Source organism: Larus michahellis, unplaced genomic scaffold, assembly GCF_964199755.1.
Source record: "Larus michahellis unplaced genomic scaffold, bLarMic1.1 SCAFFOLD_26, whole genome shotgun sequence".
Taxonomy (NCBI): domain Eukaryota; kingdom Metazoa; phylum Chordata; class Aves; order Charadriiformes; family Laridae; genus Larus; species Larus michahellis.
The window spans coordinates 2479674-2487210 of NW_027436225.1; positions in this window are offsets into that span (position 1 = coordinate 2479674).

Sequence of the window (7537 nt, forward strand, 5' to 3'; positions counted from 1 at the left end):
TCTCCAAAGGCAGCAGCGCACGTGACGGCGCTTTATCAGGTTCCGTGGCCACGTACCCTGGATTATTTCCTGCCTAGGGGCCAGGATCAGACGAGCTGTCTGGGAGACCCTCCCCTTGAGTCACGAGGCTCGGAAAGGACCCCCTTGCTTTCTAAACTCCTTCTCCGAGAGGAGTCTAGGTGCGGCTGGATCCAATTCCTAGCCCCGGACTTGGGCAATGGTTCACCTCTAAAGGATTATGTCTGTGCCGTCAACCCTTTACGTGGCTCATAAAAAACAGCTGATGAAGGAAGTGGCAATATGGTGGCCTACAACGGCAGAATAGATCAGATGACAATCAAGACAACAACAGAGCGATACAATGGAAGACGTAACACCACACGGGGCCAGACAAGGCAATACGCAGCCACATCAGAACCCATGAGAGACATCACACTACAGTCCAGACCTAGGACAGATTCTCTAACGTGACCGTCAAGACGACGGGGCAATACAACGCAAGACGTAACACAGGCCATATGCAGTTGTGGCGGGCGCAGTGATAAAATTCACTCCTAAGAGAGAGGCAGAGAAACATTTACAAACATAACAACAGTGATTCACCAAAGGTAGCAGCGCACGTGATGGCACTTTACCAGATTGCACGGCCACGCACCCCGGGTCATTTACTGCCTTGGGGCCAGGGTCAGACGAGCTGTCAGGGAGACCCTCCCCTTGAGTCACGAGGCTCGGAAAGGACCCCCTTGCTTTCTAAGCTCCTTCTCCGAGAGGAGTCTAGGTGCGGCTGGATCCCACCCTCGCCCCGGACTTGGGCAACGGTTCACCTCTAAAGGATCATATCTGCGTGATCAAACCCTTGGTATCGCTCAGCCAAGACGGCAAAGTCTGGCATGCTGTTAGTCACTGACCCAGAATCTGTTGCGGCAAGGCTTCTCTCAGCCTCGAGGAGCAGAACCTTAAGTGAGTGTCCCCGGGAAATGCTGGTGAACAGGCCGCTGCCTTGCACAAAAGCTCCAAGGGCTCTTGGTCTGTCCGCTAGGTCTATAGCGAGCTAACTGACTCACAGTGTCTTGACTCTGGTGCCAGCCATCCCACAAAGTTCAAGTGCCACTCGTAGCGACTCCTCCTGGTCGTTATAGCTCGAGCAGCAGCCCGGGGGAAAAAGGGGGGGTGACATCGCAACAGCGGTCAAATACAGAACAACCGGTTAAAAATTGCACAATACAGTGCCAGAGATTCTAAAATAACTGGCAAGACAACGACAGGGCAACACCATGCAAGATCTAACCTTACACAGGGCAGTACAAGGCAACGTACAATCAAATGCAGAGCAGACAATGAAAGAATTGACGGTACAGTGCCACGCAATGGTAGACTATATCAGATGTCGGTCACCACAATGACAGAGCAATACAAGGCAAGACGTAATGCGATACGGGGCCCTACCAGGCGACACAGTCAAGGAAACAACGACCCCATGAAACAACTCACAACACAGCGCGGTCCTAGGACGGAAGGTGTAAAACGACCGTCGAGACAGTGACAGGGCAATACAATGCAAGATGCAACACCATACCAAGGCAACATGCAGCCAAATGAACAACCCATTAAGAAACCCAGCATACGTTCAACTGTAATACCAGAAAAGATCAGAAGGCAGTCAAGACAATGACAGCGCACTATAACGCGAGAAGTAACACAATACAGGGCAGTACAAGGCATTACACAGGCAAATAAAGAAGAACCCATTAAAAACCACACAATACAGTGCGGTGCGAGGCCAGAGTAGATCAGAAGGCAGTCGAGACTACGACGGGGCAATATAATGCGAGATGTTACACGATACAGGGCAGTACAAGGCATTAGAAAGCCAAATGAAGAACAACCCCAAATGAAGAACAACCGATTAAAAAAACCCGCAATACAGTGTGGTACGAGGCCCGAACAGATCAGAAGGCAGTCAAGGCTACGACGGGGCAATATAACGCGAGACGTAACGCAATAGAGGGCGGTACAAGGCATTGCACAGTCAAAGAACAACGGATTAAAAAAAAAAAACACGCAACACGGTGTGGTACGATGCCAGAATAGATCACAGAGCAGTCAAGAGCGTGACGGGGCAACACGATGCGAAACCGATACTGAGTGAGGCGGAGCAATACTATTGCAAATATACAAGAACACAGTACGGAACCAAGTTCTTAAGCGTACGACGCAAGACCATCTCAAATGGCAGTCAAGGAAGTTCCTGAGCAACGTAATCCCGATTTGCACAAAATGGTGCCATCAGGCACCATCGCGTCGGTCAACACTAAGTTGTACTGCAATATCCCCCGCATCACACGCGCCATACCCTCCTGCTCACCTGCTCCGCGTGGATTCCGGATTCGGACTTCGTGGCACTCTCTGGTTCTGGCACCTAAAACACCTAAGACACACAATATTCCTGTTGAGCTTACGGGAAACCACCACCCCCATGCGCTACCTCTCTGCTACCCAGCTCACCTCCAACGCTCGTCCGGCTCCGGATGCCTGCGGCGCCTGCAAAACCAAAGACAAACACTCCCCTGAGCTCCCCAACGTGTCCACAACCGCCTCACTCGCTGGGACTACTCAGTGGGCGTGCAGCATCGCCCCTCTGACCCTGCGTGTCACACCAACCGAAGAAACGCACACCGAGATACCGCCCAAAACCCTACCAAATTCTCATCCCCCGCTCCCTCACCTTGCCCGCCTGTCCTCCCCCGAGGCGTGCAACCTGAAGGCTCGCAAACCACCCATAAAACCCAACCGACACGGGTTGCTTTAAAACTTGAAAGTTGCTCCCTCTGAGGCAGATGTGATACTTCAGCCCACCCGCCCCTGCTGACCTTGACTGACTCATCCCCATCCCCACATCCCACGTCATTCATTGCTTCAAAACTTCAAATTGGAAAGAACCAATACATACAGTACTCAGAGCCACATCTTCTCTCTAACACCACGTGCTGACCCACCTTCTTACGTCGCTCTCCTCCTCTACGCTGCCCCGCCAAGCTTGTCCCGCTGCATCTGCAAGAACGACATCAGAGAAATCACCCTGAGGCAGAGCAATAGAGTCATAACAACAAAAAGTCTTGCACCTTTTCAGAAATACCATCTAAGGTCCAAATACAACCGTACACAAAGAAAGTTACAAAAAAAAAATCCGCACCAAAACCAGCCATACCCTCTTCCACATGAACTCTTCTTCACTGCTGCTGTGTTGCCTTCCCAACATGCCTCTGCTCTTCCCAAACAAAACAGAAGAGGTGTCTACACAGCCTCCCGATGGCTACCCTGAGATGACTCTAACACCTTTGCCCCGACCTACAGGGATTCATGTACTACATACAGACTCTCCACACGACTCCGCCCACCCTGGACACTACGCGCCCGGGCAGGGCAGCCCCGAGCCAAACACTCACGGTTACAGACAGACACTACACGGAACGCTACGAACGACACGCCTCAAAGATGAGAGAAAACTCTCAGCAAGAAAGATGACACGGGGACCAAAGTCACCATCGTGCAAGAAAATCTGTGGGATCGTGATGATGTCAACGTGAAGACGCTCTACGGAACCCCCTGAAGCAAACTGTAGAACGTGATGGTACGGAATAAGAATGGACTGTTGAGCCCGATAAGATGGACGTGCAGGAAGTCTGGCTTCAAGACCTAAGAACGTAACGATGCAGGGAAGAACTCCCAGACATGGAAGTGGGCCGTCCAGAAACTTCCGAGAGGCAAGATTGATGCACGCTTTAAGATGCTAACGCAAGAAGAGCATCAGATGAATGGTGCTACGCCCACAGGCCCAAGCATTCGAGACCCTAAGAATGACGCCCAGGGCCCCACGTCGTGCTCCTGGAGCTCAAAGATGACCTCGAGACCCAAGAAGGGGCGAAGATACACAACACAGACCACATGAACGACATGACAACACGCACAGGCTGGAACTGCCCTGCCCGGGACACGCTAGCGTCACACTGAACAGTAAGCAACATCCTTTACCTTCCTAAATATGACTGTGCCCCGGGACAGCCCTCGCCACTACGCTAACGTCAAAGACCCCATTTTGCAATTGTCCACCTCGGCCCCTCTCCGGCGCCTGACTGTCAACTTAGCTTTTGGAGGGCCAGGCATCTGAATCCTTCTTCGATGCGGTCCGCAAAAACCAGCCATCCGATACATTTCCGCAGTCACCAGGTTCCTCCTCTTCCTCTGCAAAAGGAAAATAAAAGATAACCCCAGAGGCCGCCACAGCACCAGCAATAAGCATCCTGAGAGGAGACGCCAACCTCTTCCACGACACCTTCAGCCTCCCGAAGGCCATGGCGTTCTGCTCGCCCGCTCCGCGCCGATTCCGGAGTCCGAGGCTGCGGTGATAGTTATTCACAGCACCTAAGAGACCAAGAAACACAACATTACCACTGCGCTTCTGCCAAACCGCCACACCATCGACTCCTATCTTCTGTCTTCATTCACATGAGAAAAAAAAGCACCCAATTGTATTCATAGAGGCGCCAGTCACATCTTCCCTCTAACGCCACATGCCGAGCCACCTCCGTACAGCGCTCCTCTCGGCTCCCCTGCGTCACCCTGCACATCTCGTCTCTCGGCATCTAAAAAGAGAAAAAAAAAAAATCAAGCATTACCCTGATGGCAGAGTGATAGCTTAATTCCAAAGGTCTTGTTTCTACTTCGGAACACTGTTCAATTAGATCCAACTACAGCCTGCCGTCAAAAAAAACACCACAGAAAAAGCCCACAAACATTACACCCCACACAAAGCAGCCCGAACGTCTTTGAGATACTGCGTCCTTCACTGGCTGCGAACAGCCTCTCCGACTTGGCTCTGCTTATGCCAACACCCACTAATGAAACACCCCCGCACCCAACCTACTGAGAGCCAATTAATTCCAGACGACTACCCAACCTTTGCCTCGGTCTCCACAGATCCACGTATTAACCGTAGACTCTCGTCACTACTCTGCCTGCCCTGGACTCTACACACCCGGGCAGGGGGGCTCCGAGCCAGACACACACACAAGCACAGACCGACACTACACAGAACGCTAAAAACCACGCGCCTCAAGGATGAGAGAAAACTCTCAGCAAGAAGGATGACACCCGGACGGAAGTCACCGTCGGGCAAGACGACCTGGAGACCGTGGTGGTGATGCGAAGAGGCTCTATGGAAGCCCCTGAAACAGAGCGTAGGACATCATCGTCTGTGATAAGAAGGGACTGTCAAGACTGATAAGATGTATGCGGGGGAAGCCTGGCTTCAAGACCTAAGAACATAATGACATAGGGAAGAAGTCCCAGTTGTAGACGCGGGCCATACGGAACCTTCCAAGACGCAAGACCAATGCGAGCTTTAAGCTTCTAACACAAGAAGACCAGCAGCCGAATGGTGCTATGCCCACGGGTGCAGGTGTTCGAGACCCTAGGGATGGTGCCTGAGGCGCCATGCCGTGCTCCTGGAGCTTAAAGACGACCTCGAGACCCGAGAAAGGTCTAAGACACAGAACACGGACCACACGAAAGACACGACAACACACACAGGCTGGAACCACCCTGCCCGGGAATGCCGAACAGTAAGCCGCGTCCCTTACGTGCCTAAAGGAGACTGCGCTCCAGGACAAACCTCTCCCCTACGCCAACTTCAAAGACACCTTTTTGCAATTCTCAACCTCGTCCCCTCTCGGGCGCCAGTCTCTCAACTTAGCTTTTGGAGGGCCAGGGGTCCGAATCCATCCTTGAGGCAGTCCACAGAAAACAGCCATCCAGTACGTTCCTGTGGTCACCAGCTTCCTCCTCTTCCTCTGCAAAAGGAAAAGAAAAAAAAAAGTTATCCCAAAAGCAGCCACAGCACCAGCAATAAGCATCCTGAGAGGAGATGCCAACCTCTTCCACAACACCCTCAGCCTCATGAACGCCGAGGCATTCTGCTCGCCCACTCAGCGCCAATTCCAGCGTCTGACGCTGCGGCAACAGTTATTCACGGCACCTAAGATACCAAGAAACACAGCATTACCACCGCGCTTCTGCCAACCCACCAGTCCCGTGCTCCTCCTCGATACTATCTGGCTTGCCTCAAATGCGAGAGCCTAGAACACACCAGGCTGCGACGACACCCGAACCCATCTGCAAAACCTGTCCAAGGACGACTCATGAACCTGGCTCCCTTTCCTAGCCCTCCCCCAGTGGCAAAGCTTTAGAAACCCCTTCTCTTCTCCCTGAGCTGCCAGGGAAGGAGCCCCACTTCTTCCCCACAGCTCCCACCCTTTATTTGCCAGCCCAAACACCGGGCGTTGGACGCTTCTCGGGAGCCACTCTTCCCAGCCTCTCCCTGCGTCCGACACCACCTCCCATCTTCTGTCTTCCCACGGACTCCGGGCTCTGCTGCAGACCCACAGAGTCAGCGAAGCCCTGACCCGACCTACACCAGGGGCCTGCCACAAGCCGCAAAGGCTCCAGGGACACGGCAAAACCCTGAGCACAGTGGGGGAAGGCGACGAGGCGCCCCACATCCTGAAACGCGTTACACCTTATGGCCCTGCTGCTTTCCTGAGAAATGCGAAAACTCCATCTACAGCTGCAGACAAGACGCACACCCAGTCCCTGCAAAGTGATCTCATCACCTGCCCGATTGAGACAGATTCTATTGGCATCTTATCTGGGATACAGCAAAGCTAGTGGGAAAAAAAACACACAAACAAGAAAGTTCCGTCTTCAATACAGCCAGGGATTCCAGGATAACGCGCCATGCCTAGAAGAGAGAAAACCATACCCTTAAACCATCTCACCCCCCCCGAATGCTCATTACCACGCGACTCACCTGAAAAACCGCACGGAAGAGAAGCGGCGCATGAGGCCGCTCTCTACTGTACGTGCTGCCAAACCTCACCTGGTCCCCAAGGTCTTGCCACCTCCAGCTTCCTACCTGCAGTTCTCTAAATGGGATAACGTCTCCACCCCAGGAGCTGAGCCGCCTCCGAAGCTGCAATCGACTGAAGGACAGGCAGAGCTCTGACCCTGGAGACGCCTGGCAGCAGAATGAGCTGCCCCAGCAGAGGCTGTGGGTTATATACCCCGGGCCCTGCCCACCCCCCTTCCCACCATCCCCTGGGAAAGGGGCCCGGCTGACCTCCAGGAGGCACAGAGCCTGCCAGAGGAGCAGCTGCTCCTTTCCTCACAGGCCTGAGAAGTCCAGCGTGCAAAACACCAAAACGGAGAAAGCGACCCTTAGAGGAACGGACAATACGTGCTCTTTTATTACAACTACGTCAATTGTGTCAGCAACAGGGCCCGGTAGGTACGTAAACTTAAACTTCTGCAGGGCGTAGACATAAAGAGAAAGACATCATCCTAACCTCCATAGGCAAGTAGACCATTAGGCCCGATAACCACGTTTTTAATCAAGACTCGATGTCCTTTAGTTTCCTTGTGAAAGAAAACCCACAATGCTGGGGGGGGTCATATGTCACTTCTAGCAAGACGACACGTATTA